The 18933-nt window shown below is 36.5% G+C and overlaps 1 long non-coding RNA gene across 1 annotated transcript; it reads left to right on the forward strand.

Annotated features, from left to right (window-relative positions):
• The first annotated feature begins 6763 nt into the window (after positions 1 to 6763).
• On the forward strand, positions 6764 to 18255 carry LOC138710064 (uncharacterized). Its single transcript, XR_011335039.1, has 3 exons — positions 6764 to 6972; positions 14721 to 15541; positions 15641 to 18255. It is a non-coding gene; the product is annotated as an uncharacterized lncRNA (long non-coding RNA).
• The last annotated feature ends 678 nt before the right edge of the window (positions 18256 to 18933 follow it).

The following is an 18933-nucleotide window of genomic DNA, read 5'->3' on the forward strand; positions in this document are numbered from 1 at the left end:
GTGGAAAAAGTGATGTAGAATATGGTCGTAATTACAAGATATTATTCTTTGAGATCATTGACAATATCATCATGCAGATCGATAAAAGATTTGGGGATTTATAAAAACTTCGTTTCGTCAGCCTGGCTGATACTTCCAAATTTGACACTTAGGCTATAGTAGAAACTTCCCACATGATCCGCTTTCTTCACTGCAAACTAACTATTACAGAATATTAAAAAAGACACAGCTTCTAAAAACTGAACTTGAGCTTTTGTACCAGAACAGTGAATATAGGAATATACCAGTTAAGAAAGTTCTAGAACTTCTTCGTGGCAACGATGTCAACAAAGATGTATTTGGAGAAGTATATAAGTTATATTCCCTCATTTTAATAGTGCCATCTACTAGCGTATCGGTCGAGAGGAGCTTCTCGTGTTTAAACGAATAAAAAATAAAACAGAGAAACTCAATGTCACAAGAGACTGTCAGCGTTAGGGAATATTTCGCTCATAAAAGATGTGTTGGACAAGATGGTGGAATCACAGTCTTCCATGAGAACGTTATTGGCAGGCTCGCAGGCCTGAAGGAATGGAAGCTCAACTTAGAGTACAAAAGATAGGTAAGCAATAAGCATATCTTAATTTGCATGTACCGGTATGTGCAGTGATAGCTGGCAGAAATAAATACACTGGAAATCACTTTCCACGATTGAATATCATGGGAATTTATGGGAGGAAAGTCCCGTCGCTCTAATTTCCGGCAGCCAATCGCGTTGCAGGTCGGCTACATTTAAACGTGTGCGTCTTGTGATTCGCTGGTGAAGACATTATTCATTTCTTAAGGCTCGATAAATACTTAATATAATCGCCCTCCATTTTGGCTCTTTCGTTGGCGTTCGCAGAAAGCACACGAAGACGTTATTTGCCGCTCAATTATTTTCTGAATTACAGTGCGTTTGATTTATTATCATAGGAGCTACGACATGATAATGTTTAACGGTGTGGCAAATAGATTCCTCGTATGGTAACTCGGGAACTAAAGAACAAAAATGGCGAACGATACTACCTACCTAGACTTTATAGAGCCTTGACTTCCTAAGACGTAAGCAAAGAGGCGGAGTCACGCCGGAAATAACAGCGTCGCGACTAATAGTTCCGATTATTATCAATGCAACTAACCTACATGGGCTTTGAAAACCTTGCAACAATTTTGTGCTTCACCTACTTTTTCAGGCACGAGCCGCTACTGCTATGTCGTAGACCATTTGGTACGTCATATTCTGAATCCAAAGTTTTTCTTGATCTACCCAGGTTGTGACGTTCTCATGGTAGTGTCGCTACAAGTGACATACTCAAAATATTTCTAAATAAACAAATTGTGTTAAAACTCTAAGCTGCATGTTCTTTACAGATACCTTATTATTTCCGTTATTTATCCCGAATGAAGCAAAACAAAGATTACTTATGTATTAAGAAATAATATGAGAGGAGGAAATGACACTATGAAACATTAACCAATTGAAAACGCGAATATAAGAGACGTTAGGAAGCCGAAAGAAAATAAATAATTAACATAACAGATTCAATGCACACGTTTAACATAACACTATCACAGGAAAAACAAGATTCGTAACATTCACGTGACGATATCAGTTGACGTTGTACAGTGTACACATCTGTAATTCCGCCTGCGAAACCGTTAAATACCTCCCACATATTATCTGGACTGATATTTGGCCTGCCTAAGCACAAAATGAACTACTTCAATCGGACACCTTGTACAACCTAGACGGAGTTTTCTATAGTACGTGACACTGAAGTTTTTTTAACAAAGATAGTAGGAAAATGGTCCAATTTTCAGATAAAAGTTTGTTTCGAATGTGATGTACACTACATCAATTCTGGGTATTTGTTTTTCCTGATTATAAAAATTGCGGACAAGAAAATAACTTCAAAACTACATAACGAGGGTACTTGCCTTTTCCCATATATAGTCTATCTTTGTGGGAAAGCATTTTGAAATCCAGTTACAAGAAAAACTAGTGTAGGAGTCGGTACGATGTTGAACCATATTTGAGATTGAAAGTAGAAAATATTGAACCGGGATAGAGAAGATTATTTATGTAAATAGGGACACGATTTCTCCCATCATAATTAATTTGAGTGTATGCAGGATCTGTTACATTGTATTCACTTGTAATATAAGTTAGTGAAATTAAATTTATCTCTCTTTTTCTAATTCACATATTCTCCACCAAATTGCTTGTCTTGAGTAACTACCATACAGATACAAACATTTAGAAAAGCAGGGACTGCTTGCTTTGTTTGTTTTTTTTTAAATGGCGGGTCTGCAATTCTTAGCTATTCATGTAGGGCTAATATAATACAGTAAAAAAAAAAAAGTCGGGCTAATTTGATACAAACTTTAAAATGTATCAAAGACTCAGTTTGAAAATGTTAAAACTGAGGTCATAGGAGTACATATTATGCTCCTCGAGGATCAATATTGAACAATGTTTAAACAAATCATTATCTGCCTCATAAATGTATTAAAAGAAAAGGCAGTTTTGTTTCTTGAAAAAACTTTGATATGATACTCGGTTACTTTTGTTATTGCTCCTGAATTAATAGAGATAGAATAATTTTTAAATTTTCATTTTATTCACAATAATGTCAGCTTTCTTTTTCTATAAAGAAAAGCTGTGAATGTTGAGCAGGCTAGCAATAATTACTGTGTTAATGTGAAGACCCATTATGATACGCTAGAAGGACTATTATAATGTTATGTTTACAATTTACAATGAAAGTAATTCATCAAGTTGATCAATTTTCTAAGATAAAGTAATGTATTATCTCTCGACGGCTATTTCATAATTTCTCAGATATTGAGGGATGTTTCAATTGACATTTGGCATGTCACCTACAATTACAGTGTAAGTTAAAAAAATTACACATATACATTTATTTTTACTTATTTGCCTAATAATTTTAGCTTATTAGTCATTCTTCTCTCCGCTAAAATGCATTCATAATTATTTCAGAACGTATTTTAACTTAACTTATTTTAGCAATACAAACTGTATCACAATTTTTTCAATCTATTTCCTTACACACAAAAAAATTATTTGGATATACAGCAATTTCCTAGCATTTGCAGCAAGTGTTAAAGTTTCAGTAAACTCAATAAATTTTTATGGGAAAAAGAGTTCATTTCAAAAGTTTCTAAATCATAAAAGAAGACCGCCCCATTTTGACGTTAAGAGTCAGATCGGGAAAATTTTGGGTGAAAGTGTGACCAAGTCCATCGGCTTTTTTTCCGTAGGCTATAGGCCTGGGTTCAAGAGAAAAAAAAATAAAACATTACAAGTCGAACGACTGTAAACATAGCGCACCGGATACAAAACGCCAATACACCGTGTTTACAATTAATCACTGATATTAGTAATGTGAATCATCTACAGGAATTCTTTGTGTCGATGCAATATAAGATGGAAATTTATTCTTTAAACATAGGGTTTAAGCTATAGTCGCATTGTCGTATTTTGCTACTCGACTTCTAATAATGCAACAAGCTTTGAAAGAAAATGTGCAAAAATGCGACAATAGCATTGGACTTCAGAAACGAAGAAGGCAATGTAGAAAATTAAATCAGAGACATGTTTGAACCGTTGCGGTTTGAACTAATCTGAATTTAAATGAAATGCTAATGGCATAGGCAATGTTCAAGAAGGTATTGAGCAATAGATATTCAGGAATTGATTTCAAAGAGTTTGTGCAATTCATGTAAGTTAATTGAGCAATTTCTTCTGATTGATTTATAAAATTCCATCGCATACTGTAAATTGTGAGCGAGGATTTAGTTGCATGCATCTTGTAAAAACTGGAATTATAAACTGCCTTTCAGTAAGAAGAGTTAGCACTCTGCTAACAATAAATCTTGAAGCGCTTATTAGTAAAGAATTTCAATGTTTAGAGTGCTCATAAAATAACGTATTTTAACGTGATGTACTGTAAATTCAGTAATTGATTCTAATCATATCTAAGTTTAATGATTTACTTACATAAATATATCTAGAGTGTGATAAGATGGATTGAAAGTAATAAAACTCGAAGAAACAATTTACATAACTTTTTGTTCTGCATATTTTATTAATTTTATATTTCTGGCACAATTGTTTATAAAATTGCACAATTATTTCGCAATTTGCTCAAAAGTAATTTTTCAATTGCGCATTTTTGCGACAATTATTTATTTTCTAGCTTGAACTCTGACTTAAAACCATTAATTTTCGCAAGCATTGCAAAATGATATAAACGTAGAAAGCTACGAATATGTGCATTAAAAAAAAGAAAAAGAAATATGAAAAAGGGATTCGAACCTGAACTCCAGACACTGTTTATACTCGCGTCAATCACGCTACCGCCTGAGCCACGCTGCTACGGTCCGTCGTGTTGCAGCAATGGGGAGCTACGCTACAGTCGTTTGGCTCTTATTTTTCCAATTTATTTTTCTCTTGAACCCAGGCCTATCTGGAAAAAAGCCGAGACATGGGCCTTATGGATTTGGCCATACTTTCACCCAAAATATTCCCGACGCGAATCTTAACATCAGAGTCTCCTTGTTAGTTAATTTCAATGTGATTTCAATGAGAATTTTACAGTGATACATTAAGCATCTCTGTGTATGACAATAGCCTTACTTCATTTCTCCATATAATTTGGCCAGATTTAAAGCACTGTATCAGAATAGCCCTCTAGTGTATCACAGTATCTCATGGTTTTGTTTTAATTTTATCCAGTATTAAAAAATATTTAACTTCAGATCCTTCATAATACAGGACTTAATTTTTTCAAATTTGTATACGCCTTGACAGAAAAAAAATTACACGAAAACATTGATTTCTTGCATCATAATAGCCCTACAATGACCCTACAACAGATGATGAGGGATATAGATCATATTATAGACTTTTGATTGTCGTGTAACTTGACGTTTTCGAAGTTACAAGAAATGTTGCATTACCACTACCTAGCCCAGCACAAGGGGATTATTTAAACCCAATCACTGTTTCTATTACTGTTATTTATATATCTCCGTTGTTTAATTATTTTTATATTTTTAAAATTAATTTGCATTAATGTACATTATTAATGATATCCTCCTGGACATGAAGAGAAACTGCGCGGTCGGGGAGAGGGGAAGCGGAAAAAGCGTACCATACGTCGCCATCGAGACGAGGGAATCGTGTTGGTTCATGATTAACAGATTAGGAGAAAGTATCGAATTAGGGTACCTGCAATTTTATTTGGCTTTTGATTTTTACAGCGAGCTGTGACATTTTGGCCTACTGAAAATATTGCTAGGCTATTTTTGGGCAATATCTTTGTAAAAAAATCTAAAAGTTATAAAAATATAATTTTAAATATTACCAGCTACCACTACCGCCGTCTAGGTAAGCATATAGTACAGTGTTTTAATTATTTCTTGTTGCCGCATACAAGAAATATTAAATTCGACCAGAGTTAAAGACTACAACAATTACTGCTTTGCTTATTCACACCTGCACCGCGTCGCAAAGGAACCGCTTGCTCAATTTCGAATAATTGACATATAACAATTACTCGTCATTTTTAATGTGTAAATGCAGGCAGTCAATGCACTTACTAATTTGTTTCCTAAGTTCCAAAAAACTATTTTATTATAATCTAAAAAAATTGACTCGAAATTATCGTAATTTGGAGAAGATTTTTAATACCATTATAGTATAGCCTATCGTTTGTTGGATGAAATTATTGTATAAACAATAATTATCACATGGGGGGCAACCCTGGATGTACAGCTATTCTATAATGTTGCTCTTTGACACTATTACAAATAGCCCCCGCTCCAAACCATATTTCTGGGTGCGCCCCTGGTCCATGTGGACGCAATAACGATAGGATTCTATTTGCTTTAGTTGGGGATCTATTTAGTCCAATGAGAAGTTCTGTTTCATTCAAACTGTAATATTAAATAATGACACATTAAAGTTTTGTTACCGTATGTATTATAGTCAGTTTTTGGTAAAAATTTTAACCCCCCCCCCCCCGAGAGCAAAATTCTGGCTGCGCCACTGCTGTATAGCATAAAAAATATCAACTGAATTACTGAAAATCATTTCTCTGATGTGTTTATGTACTCTGCAAACTTATAACTTGCTAGCCACTACTGTCGCGTTAGCTGTCAAACATCGGCATATTTTATACGTTTATACTAGTGACAGACCACAGTCACTAGGCCTAATCGCGATTATCAACCTAATCACGATCGTGGTTCTAATGTGTATCTAGAACTATAATTCTTCTACTTGAAAGACTTTATGTATCGCGTGCCATCAATGGTTCACGGTCAGATACGAATTTTAATAATTGGAATTGTGATTATACTGTTTGTTTAGTAGGGTGGAGTGAATCTATACATAAAATTGTTTTTTATCTATTTTCTAAATGTAATAGTTGCAAGAATCTGTCTTTTCACTTAACTTAGGAATGTAATTTTTGTTTAATTTTTTGATATGCCCCAAGGGCTTTGAAGTTTCTTAAAATTACAATTTTTTTTGCCTTTTTTGTATATTTGTTATATTATAGCATATAGCATATAGCTAGTGAATTGCTGTAAAATCACATATTTAAACTTTATTTGGAAGACTTTAAATTGGGGTTGCAGTAAACAGTGTTTTTTTCTGTATTCATATTATTGTAAGCACAAAACAATTGTAATGTTCTTTTTTTTTTAGTTGGTTATTTAACGACGCTGTATCAACTAAGAGGTTATTTAGCGTCGATGGTATTGATGATACCGAGATGGTATTTGGCGAGTTGAGGCCGAGGATTCGCCATAGATTATCTGACATTCGCCTTACGATTGGGGAAAACCTTGGAAGAAACCCAACCAGGTAATCAGCCCAAGCGGGAATCGAACCCGCTCCCGAGAGCAACTCCGGATCGGCAGGTAAGCGCTGTAGGTTCTTTTGATTTGAAGTCAGGTTTTAATTCAATTTTTATTTATGGATTATATTTCATTATACGTCATGATAGTAGGTAATAGTGATGGATTCAGCCCCTCCAGCATTCCGAATACAGGGCAGGTCAGAGTTATTGCCTTAATTAGAGACATTGTTCTAATTTAAACACCATGCAGCATAAGAAGAATGAATTTCCATTAATTATATCATACCTAAGAGCATTGTAAATTGAGATTTCTCCGCCATTTCAAGGGGACCAAAAATATGCAGAGTCTTTTAACATACTTACTTACTTACTTACTGGCTTTTAAGAAACCCGGAAGTTATTGCCGCCCTCACATTAGCCCATCGGTCCCTATCCTGAGTAAGATTAATCCAGTCGCTATCATCATATCCCACCTTCCTCAAATCCATTTTAATATTATCTTCCCATCTACGTCTCGGCCTCCCCAAAGGTTTTTTTCCCTCCGGCCTCCCAACTAACACTCTATATGCATTTCTGGATTTGCCCATAGGTGCTACATGCCCTACCCATCTCAAACGTTTGGATTTAATGTTCCTAATTATTTCAGGTGAAGAATACAATGCGTGCAGTTCTGTGTTGTGTAGCTTTCTCCATTCTTCTGTAACTTCATCCCTCTTAGCAACAAATATTTTCCTAAGCACCTTATTCTCAAACACCCTTAACCTCTGTTCCTCTCTCAAAGTGAGAGTCCAAGTTTCACAACCATAAAGAACAACCGGTAATATAACTGTTTTATAAATTCTAACTTTCAGATTTTTTGAGAGCAGACTGGATGATAAAAGCTTCTCAACCGAATAATAACAGGCATTTTCCATATTTATTCTGTGTTTAATTTCCTCCCGAGTATCATTTATATTTGTTACTGTTACTCCCAGGTATTTGAATTTTTCCACCTCTTCAAAGGACAGATTTCCAATTTTTATATTTCCATTTCGTGCAATATTCTGGTCACGAGACATAAACATATCTATACTTTGTCTTTTCGGAATTTACTTCCAAATCTATCTCTTTACTTGCTTCAAGTAAGATTCCCGTATTTTCTCTAATCGCTTGTGGATTTTCTCCTAACATATTCACGTCATCCGCATAGACAAGAAGCTGATGTAACCCGTTCAATTCCATACCCTGTCTGTTATCCTGAAATCCCCTAATGGCATACTCTAGAGCAAAGTTAAAAGTAAAGGTGATAGTGCATCTCCTTGCTTTAGCCCATAGTGAATGGAAACGCATCTGACAGAAACTGACCTATACGGACTCTGCTGTACGTTTCACTGGGGCACATTTTAATTAATCGAACTAATTTCTTGGGAATACCAAATTCAATGAGAATATCGCATATATCTTCTCTCTTAACCGAGTCATATATCTTTTTGAAATCTATGAATAATTGATGCACTGTACCCTTATACTCCCATTTTTTTCTCCATTATCCGTCGAATACAAAATATCTGCTCAATAGTTGATCTATTACGCCTAAAACTACACTAATGATCCCCAATAATTTCATCTACATATGAAGTTAATCTTCTCAAAAGAATATTGGACAAAATTTTGTACGACGGCAACAAAAGTGATATTCCTCGAAAGTTACTACAGTTAGTCTTGTCCCCATTCTTAAAGATAGGTGGGTAATTCCATGCAAAACAGTATGACGAAAAACATGCATATCTCCAAATTTGTTAAAAATTGTACATTCAACTCTTTATGTCGTATATATTAATCATGTACAAAATTATGGTTGCGACAGCTACCGTTGAAAAGTAATGGGCAGTTAATATATTTTTATTTGAGCACATAGCTCTATTTTCAATTTGTTTTCTGGCCATAAGAATAATTACAAATTTTTTTTAAGATATCATTAGATAGCTTACAAAATAGGTTATTAAGATACTATAATTCAGTGCAGTTCTGAAAATTGTATTTAGAGAAATTCAGTAATAGGCTATATTTTAAAAAAACGCCATTACATAAAATCGAATATTTCAATTCACATAAAAGAATAAATTACATTTACTGAGCATTTTCATTAGGCTGTAAAATTTTCATAATAGGATCTTTAAAAATAAGAAAGCCATAAATTAAAACAACTCTCCGTGTAAAGGGTGATCTATACCGCTGCGTCATGCGCCATCACTGCTGCTGGTCACTGCGAGAAGCGTTTCCGCGTTGACGACCGGTGCGCGTCATACGTCTGATTTCAACTATAGTCCCGTCGCTCTAATTTCCGGCAGCCAATCGCGTTGCAGGTCGGCTACATTTAAACATGTGCGTCTTGTGATTCGCTGATTAATTTCTTAAGGGTCGATAAATACTTAATATAATCGCCCGCCATTTTAGCTCTTTAGTTTGCGTTCGCAGAAAACACGAAGACGTTATTTGCCGCTCAATTATTTGCTGAATTACATTGCGTTTGATTTATTATCATAGGAGTTACGACATGATAATGCTTAACGGTGTTGCAAATAGATTCCTCGTATGGTAGCTCGGCAACGTAAGAACAAAAATGGCGAATGATACTACCTACCTAGACTTTATAGAGCCTTCACTTTCTAAGACGTAAGCAAAGAGGCGGAGTCACGCCGGAAATAACAGCGTCGGGACTATAGTTTCGGTACTTCTGATGAAGCAGAATAGGGTTTTATTGCTAACTTTCCATTAACTGGAACCACACAGTGAACACTTCTTGTTCCGGGAACAATCTTGAGGCCGGCAAATCTTTGAGAATTTAGATTTGAAACTACTTCGTGTTTTTCAGTGGATGTGAATGACACAATAATTCCATGTATATTGCATTTTGACCAATCATACAGTTCTTTAAGAGTTGAAATTAGAGTTCTTTGCAGGCTGGCTTTTGCAGCGAATCGCTTGATTGTACCCCTTACACTGTCACTGGGCTTTTTACCGTGACTAGTTCCAAAGAAATGCCACTCCGCAGGAATTTGAAAATCGTGTTCATGATTAAGTAGGCTAGATTAACGGAGTTTTTTCGTTCTTGTATTCGCTAGCTGAAATCATATATTTTAGATATTTCGGTATGTGTTTGTTTCAGATGTTCTATCATTTTCCTTTAAAAACATGAACTGTTGCACTATCGTGAACTAAGCATTCCGAAATTACTGAAAAACAAAAGTTCTCTAAATTACCACCAACTAATTTCTGTAATATACTGTAAATGGGTGTATTGTTGCTTGAGAAGTACTCCAGTGATGACCTTGTGTAGCATCCTGAATAATGAAACTGTAATTCTCTGAAAAATCACCAATGATAATGAACTCATCAGGCTTTATTTCATTTTTCAGCCACTTTAAATAATTTGCTTGGGACTTTGCAATGAAGTTGTGTAGGCCTACAGAATCTTGAATTTTTTAAGCCAACCAATGAAGTTATTAATGAAATTTACGTAGCACTTTTCACTAAAATAATATTGGCCCTGTCAGTTGTAGTCCATTCCTTGTACTAAATTTCTACTAAATTTCTCTGTAACAATGACGTCAGTATTTCTGATAGATACATTTATAGTTCCTTACGTTCAGGTGCACATTTTTCTTCACTTGTTGAATTTCCCGCCTCTGTTTGTAAACATTCTTCTTCGCTTGTTTATTTGTCGACTTTACTTTCAGTCCCAGCAACTTCACTAATTATTTCAATTTTTGAAATCTTATGGCAAAAGCGTTCGCAAATAGCATCACCAACCACTAAATGCGGGACCTTTTTACACATGCTATTTGTCACTTTTCTTTTACAGACTTGTGACGAATGTTTTTAAAGTCCGAAAGTGTTGCAACACCACAGATGACTCCAAATTTTCGTCTTTAATTTAGGCATATTGAACACTTACTACTTACAACGACAGAACAGATCAAAATCGCCGTCTAAACTGAAGGGAAAAAGTTACAATGACAGAACAGAACAAAATCACCCTGTAAACTGAAGGGAAAAAGTTGCGCTGAGATTATAGTAGGAAAAAAACAAACTTTCACGTGAAATCTATTAGTGTACCGTTGAGCGGATGTCGTAACATCTGGCATTTGTCATATCGATCGCTAAGCACGCATGTGGGTGTCTGGTATGAGCGCGTGACGTAATACACTGCACGCGACTTTGATCCTTAATGGCAACATTTGCAATTCTGGTTTATTCAATATTTCCCAAAGTATTAGAGATCCCATCATAAAATTTTTGTAATCGATTAAGAAATTGTTTATCTCACCGTAAAAAATAGAGCGTGGTAAAAAAAAATATTCGATTTGAAAATATTAACATTTCTTTATTTTACTGTAAGTTTTAATACATGCTCGAAGTAAAAACTCATAATAACTCAGAAGTAAGTTTAAATATATAGAGTCATCATTGTATTGGCACAATTTTTACGTTGATACAATGAAGCATATCATTTTAATAATATTTTTAACAACAGTCTACATATCAACTCCCCGAATATTTCACCCTTCATTACTTTTCAACCATTGGTGACATGAAGTTCATATTAGGCCATTTAACTATTTATTATTATGACATTCATTTACTAGAATATTGATAAAATCAAGAATTTGACGTTACGAATTTTAAAATTTTGTACGGAATGACCCAGGTACGATTATGGACTTCTTCCATTGTTCTGGTACAATTTCCTTTTCACAAATAGCAAGTACAAGCTTATAAATTTCGTTAGATAATGCGCTTCCACCCTCTTGTATTAATTCTGCTGGAATTTGATCTATACCTGGAGACTTATAATTTTTCAGATTAACATGTATTTTTTAAACATGTTCCTGGTATCCTGTGTAGATTAAACCACTGGAGAATGTTCTGTCGCTAAAAAATCTGAACCTCCAAATTTTGTGAAAATTTAAGAATATGGTGCTCTTAGGGCACCTCTAAATATTAAGCTAGAGAAGAAAATTTGCATTGTTCTTTATGATATCACCCCATAACTTTTTCCTGGTATTACATGTTGATTCCATAAACTTCATATTTTCACTTCACCCTATTGTTTACGGTGTCCATCACCGGACGCACATCGCCGACGATTATGATAATCACCAGGAAGTGGTTTCTTTATTGGCGCACATCGCTGTCAATTCTCATTTTTACGAAAAAAAATGAATGGGAATAAATCCAAGACACTGAAGATACTATTTCTTCTAGAAGAGGAGGATGACGACGGTATTTGTATTAAACATTCCTATTATAAAGGGAAGAATACGTCCCGTAAAAACGTGACTCTCCCGTTTTTAGACATAAGTGTCCGTCGTTCCCGTAATTTTTGTCGTGACACACAAAAATCCTAGAATTTAATCAAACTTTATTTCATATGTCATGTAAAAATCAATCATTTCCCTAACTGAAGTTTACTTAATGAATTTGTGTTGAAATTATTGTCTTGATTTGTATAAATGTTTAGAAAGTGTAAAGTAAGCTACTGTCAATACACGTTAATATAATGTTTGTCATGAACAAACCTTGTTTAAAAACATTGTTCTATCTTTGTTAATTCCTTGATAGGCCTACATTTTTCAGTAACTTCTAACTTAAATTTCCTTACAAAAAAGTTGATAATGAAAGTATCCCTATTTTCGTGAGACATTTTTGACAAGCTTACTTACTTACTTACTTACAAATGGCTTTTAAGGAACCCGGAGGTTCATTACCGCCCTCACATAAGCCCGCCATCGATGTCTATCCTGTGCAAGATTAATTCAGTCGCTATCATCATATCCCACCTCCTTCAAATCCATTTTAATATTATCCTCCATCTACGTCTCGGCCTCCCCAAAGGTCTTTTTCCTCCAGCCTCCCAACTAACACTCTATATGCCTTTCTGGATTCGCCCATATGTGCTATATGCCCTGCTCATTTCAAACGTCTGGATTTAATGTTCCTAATTATGTCAGGTGCAGAATACAATGCGTGCAGTGCTGCGTTGTATAACTTTCTCCATTCTCCTGTAACTTCATCTCTCTTAGCAACAAATATTTTCCTAAGCATCTTATTCTCAAACACCCTTAATCTCTGTTCCTCTCTCAAAGTGAGAGTCCAAGTTTCACAACCCATAAAGAACAACTGGTAATATAACTGTTTTATAAATTCTAACTTTCAGATTTTTTGACAGCAGACTAGATGATAAAAGCTTCTCAACCGAATAATAACAGGCATGTCCCATATTTATTCTGCGTTTAATTTCCTCCCGAGTATCATTTATATTTGTTACTGTTGCTCCAAGATATTTGAATTTTTCTACCTCTTCGAAGGATAAATCTCCAATTTTTACATTTCCATTTCGTACAATATTCTGGTCACGAGGACATAATCATATACTTTGTCTTTTCGGGATTTACTTCCAAACCTATCGCTTTACTTGCTTCAAGTAATCGTTTGTGGATTTTCTCCTAACATATTCACGTCATCCGCATAGACAAGAAGCTGATGTAACTCGTTCAATTGCAAGCCCTGTTTGTTATCCTCAACTTTCCTAATGGCATATTCTAGAGCGAAGTTAAAAAGTAAAGTTAATAGTGCATCTTCTTGCTTTAGCCCGCAGTGAATTGGAAAAGCATCAGATAGAAACTGGCCTATGATACGGACTCTGCTGTAAGTTTCACGGAGACACATTTTAATTAATCGAACTACTGGGTGTTCATTTCAAAGTGTGTCATGACGTCACTGTTGTTGGGTCACCGATTTGAAGCGAGTTTCAGTTTATATGTTAGAGAAGTTGCCTATTATTTAAGGCGTTCTTCAATCTGAACTTGAGAACGTGTACGGTATAACTTGAACGTCGTAGCAACAGATGGCGGTCTGTACGGTCTGTGTGCTACCATAACCTCTTTCGAACTGTGTTTTGCGCCGGGAAGTCGTACGCAGGGTATTTGTTATCATCGGTTGCGTACGGTAACATTCCACAACACAAATCAAATGCTCCGTGTCCATGTTGACCGTCGAAGTTAATGCCAACAAATACGTAAGTAATCGTCTTAACCCTCTCCCCATATCCCGACAGTACGTATTTCCAAATAGTTCACATTCCTGCCACTACTGGCGTTACCGTACGTATCGGCACGTACTCTTCAGAATGAACGCCGTACTTGCTAGCCAACTTCTCTGCCTCTTAGATTATACACCTGAGCTGCGGAAGTGTAGGAAGATTGAATTCTCTAGGCTCATCAGCTAGCCGCATGACGGCATACAGCGAGCCAAGACACATTTTGAACTGAACACCCAGTAGTTTCTTGGGAACACTGAATTCAATAAGAACATTATATGCAAGCTATTTTAGCTTAGACTATATTCAGTACTTGTAACAGTCTCTGAAGTTTACGCCTGCATTTTACAATGGGACGATACTAGCCTACAGTAAACTATCGATTAACTGGGATGTTTATTATTCAGGACGATCCGTAGTGAAAAAAATAGGCCTATAAATAATATTGTCTATGTTTAAAATAAAAGAGATGGGGATCCTTGACTCCAAAAATCCATTTCGTGAATAATGCCTTTATTCATGCATAGTGTTCTGCCCAAGAGCAGGTCTTTCACTGCAAACCCAGTATTCTCCAGTCTTTTCTATTTTCTGCCTTCCTCTTAGTTTCGCATATGATCCATATATCTTAATGTAGTCTATAATTTTATATCTTCTTCTGCCCCGAACTCTTCTGTTGGAATATTTGTCATAACCGGCCAATGCACCGGATTTGTTTTGTTACCTCTTAGGTAGAACAGCAGAATCAACTGGTGAACCGCCTGGACGGTGCTTTCTATAACACGCAACAGCGAAGCTTTTTTTGACGAAAATCTGGAAACTGTCTCCCTGCTCACTCTATTCCAATCCCATTGAAAATGTACGGCCAGAGATGAAGAAAGAAATGATGTCGAAGTGGCCTGCAAATCAACGCAGGACAAAGGACGTCTTGTGACTCAAATTCAAGAAGACTGGGATACAGTATCCACATTTGATTTCATCCATGCCTCGAAGTTTCAGGCAAGTAATTCGGCCTGGCAGGTCACATACTCGGTACTGGAAGAATTTTTTTTTTCATATAAGACTATTTATTTTTGCTGCGATTTGTTCCTTCATTATTTATTTTCATTGGTATTACATTGGGGGGGGGGGGGAAGCTTATCTTTCGTTTTTGTGTGTGCCACAACCTCAATGATTTAGATGTTAAAAAAAATACAATAACCGGCACTGTAAAGGTGTTTTGTTAAACAAAAAATAGAAGTAAGATGGACACACCAAAAGCCTAAACTAACATCACCTAACGTCTCACAAATTTCCATACATCAGAACTAAGCAAAATGTAAGTTGGAAGTTTCAGTGTCGTGTCCTGTAGAAACGTCCGTGTACGTCAGCATGCCGTGCCATAGATGTCCAACACTGTACCAGTGCATCACATGGACCCATACGCGGAGTTATGGGGGGCATGGGGGCACTGTCCTCCCAAACTTGACCGAAACGGTTCTCTCTCCGCCTATGCGTGGACCCCGGCCTGCGGCTGTAACTGGTGGAGTTCTGCATCATGGCTAACAATACTGTGAGTATTGCATTGTCTGACTGGAATATTACTTCTTCGTAGTGTTGGAATATTTGTCATAACTGGCCAATGCACCGGATTTGTTTTGTTACCCCTTAGGTACAACAGTAAAATCAACTGGCGTACCGTCTGGACGGTGCTTTCTATAGCACGCAACAGCGAAGCCTATTTTGACGAAAATGTGGAAACTGTCTCCCTGCACACCCGATTCCAATCCCATTGAAAATGTACGGCCAGAGGTGAACAAAGAAATGATGTCAAAGTGACCTGCAAATCAATGAAGGACAAAGGACGCCTTGTGGCTCAAATTCAAGAAGCCTTGGGTACAGTATCGAGATTTGATTTCATCCATGCCTCAAAGATTCAGGCAAGTAATTCGGCCTGACAGGTCGAAGAATGTTTCTTGTTGTTTTTTCATATAGGGCTATTTATTTTTGTTGGGATTTGTTCCTTCATTATTTATTTTCATTAGTATTAGATGGAAAAAAAAGAAAAACCTTATGTTTCGTTCTTGTGTGTGCACATCAATGCCACAACTTGAATGATTTAAATGTTAAAAAAATACAATAACCGACAAGCTAAAGCTGTATTGTTAAACAAAAATAGATATAAGACGGACACTCCAAAAGCGTAAACTAACCTCACCAAACTTCTCACAAATTTCCATATATCAGAACTAAGATAATGCAAGTTGGAAGTTTCAGTGTCTTGTCCTGCAGAAGAGTCCTTGTACGTTAGCATGCCGTGTCACAGATGCCTAACACTGTACCAGTGCATTACGTGGACCTATGGGAGGAGTTATGTGTGGCATGGGGGCACTGTCCTCCCAAACGTGGCCGAAATGGTTCTTTCTCCGCCTATGCGTGGACTCAGGCCTGTGGCTGTAACTGGTGGAGTTCTGAATCATAGCTAACAATGTTGTGAATATTGCATTGTCTGATCAGCATTTGTAGTGTGGCATATTTGTTATAACCGGCCAATGCACTGGATTTGTTTTGTTACCCCTTAGGTAGAACAGCAGGATTAACTGGTGTACCGCCTGGAGGGTGCTTTCTATAGCACGCAACAGCGAAGCCTTTTTATGACAAAAATGTGGAAATTGTCTTCCTGCTCACCCATTGTAAGTGTACGGCCAGAGGTGAAGATAGAAATGATCTCGAAGTAGCCTGCAAATCAATGCAGGACAAAGGATGCTTTGTGGCTGAAATTCAAGAAGCCTGGGTTACAATATCGACATTTGATTTCATCCATGCCTCGAATGTTCAGGCAAGTAATTCTGCATGGCAGGTCACATACCCTCTACTAGAAGAATGGTTTTTGTTGTTTTTTCATATAAGATTATTTATTTTTGTTGGGATTTGTTCCTTCATTATTTATTTTCATTAGTATTAGATGCAAAAGAGAGTAAAAGCTTATCTTTCGTTTTTGTGTGTTGTTGTTTTCTAATGCCAGGCGTTTGACAATAAAGTCATTTGATCTCTTGCACTCCAATATTTTGCACCAATGACACAACTTCAATGATTCAAATGTTAAAAAATTACAATGACCGGTATGCTAAAGTTGTTTTGTTACACAAAATATAGAAGTAAGATGGACACACCAAAAGTCTAAACTAACCTCATCTAACTTCTCACAAATTTCCATACATCAGAACTAAGAAAAATGTAAGTTGGAAGTTTCAGTGTCGTGTCCTGTAGAAAAGTCCGTGTACGTCAGCATGCCGTACCACAGATGTCCAACATTGTACCAGTGCATCACGTGGACCCATAAGGGGAGTGATGGAGGCATGGGGATCACTGTCAATGCTATGAGTATTGCATTGTCTGACCGGAATTTGTAGTGTTGGAATATTTGTCATAACCGGCCAATGCACCAGATTTGTTTTGTTACCCCTTAGGTAGAACAGCAGAATCAACTGGTGTACCGTCTGGACGGTGCTTTCTATAGCACGCAACAGCGATGTCTTTTTTGACGAAAATGTGGAAACTGTCTCCCTGCTCACACGATTTCAATCCCATTGGAAGTGTAAAGCCGGAGGTGAAGAAAGAAATGATGCCGAAGTGGCCTGCAAATCAACGCAGGGCAAAGGACACCTTTTGGCTCAAATTCAAGAAGCCTGGGATACAGTATCGACATTTGATTTCTTCCATGCCTCGAATGTTCAGGCAAGTAATTCGGCCTGGCAGGTCACATACTACTCTATTGTTGTTTTTTCATATAACCATTTATTTTTGTTGGGATTTGTTCTTGCATTGTTTATTTTCATTAGTATTAGATGGAAAAAAAGGAAAAAGCTTATCTTTCATTCTTGTGTGTGCACATCAATACCACAAATTCAATGATTTAAATGTTAAAAATAATACAATAACCGGCATTGTAAAGGTGTTTTGTTAAACAAAAAATGGAAGTAAGATGGACACACCAAAAGCCTAAACTAACCTCGCCTAACTTCTCGTAAATTTCCATATATCAGAACTAAGAAAAATGCAAGTTGGAAGTTACAGTGTCGTGTCCTGTAGAAAAGTCCGTGTAAGTCAGCATGCTGTGCCACAGATGCCCAACACTGTACCAGTCCATCACGTGGACCCATAAGCGGAGTTATGGGAGGGCATAGGGTGCACTGTCCTCCCAAACTTGGCCGAAACAGTTCTTTCTCCACCTATGGGTGGACGCAGGCCTGTGGCCAACTGGTCGAGTTCTGCATCATAACTAACAGTGCTGTCAGTATTGCATTGTCTGACCGGAATATTACTTCTTTGTAGTGTTGGAATATTTGTCATAACCGGCCAATGTACAGGATTTGTTTTGTTACCCCTTAGGTAGAACAACAGAATCAACTTGTGTACCGCCTGGACGGTGCTTTCTATAGCACGCAATAGCAAAGCCTTTTTTGACGAAAATGTGGAAACTGTCTCCCTGCTCACCCGATTCCAATCCCATTGAAAATATACGGCCAGATGTGAGGAAAGAAATGATGTCGAAGTGGTCTGCAAATCAAAGCAGGACAAAGGAAGCCTTGTGGCTCAAATTCAAGAAGACTGGAATACAGTATCGACATTTGATTTCATCCATGCCTCGAAGGTTCAGGCAAGTAATTCGGCCTGGCAGGTCACATACTCTCTATTAGAAGAATGTTTTTTGTTGTTTTTTCATATGACTATTTATTTTTGTTGGGATTTGTTCTTTCATTCTTTATTTTCATTAGTATTAGATGGAAAAAAAAAAGAAAAAGCTTATCTTTCGTTTTTGTGTGTGCACATCAATGCCACAAAAAAAAAAATTCAATTTGGAATTTCAGTGTCACGTGCTATAGAAAACCCTCTGAAAGTCTATTTACCCAGTTGCTCTGTACAAGAATAGTTTTAATAATGATTGGAAACAGCTGTAATAAT

This window comes from Periplaneta americana, chromosome 12, assembly GCF_040183065.1.
Source record: "Periplaneta americana isolate PAMFEO1 chromosome 12, P.americana_PAMFEO1_priV1, whole genome shotgun sequence".
In the NCBI taxonomy this organism is placed as follows: domain Eukaryota; kingdom Metazoa; phylum Arthropoda; class Insecta; order Blattodea; family Blattidae; genus Periplaneta; species Periplaneta americana.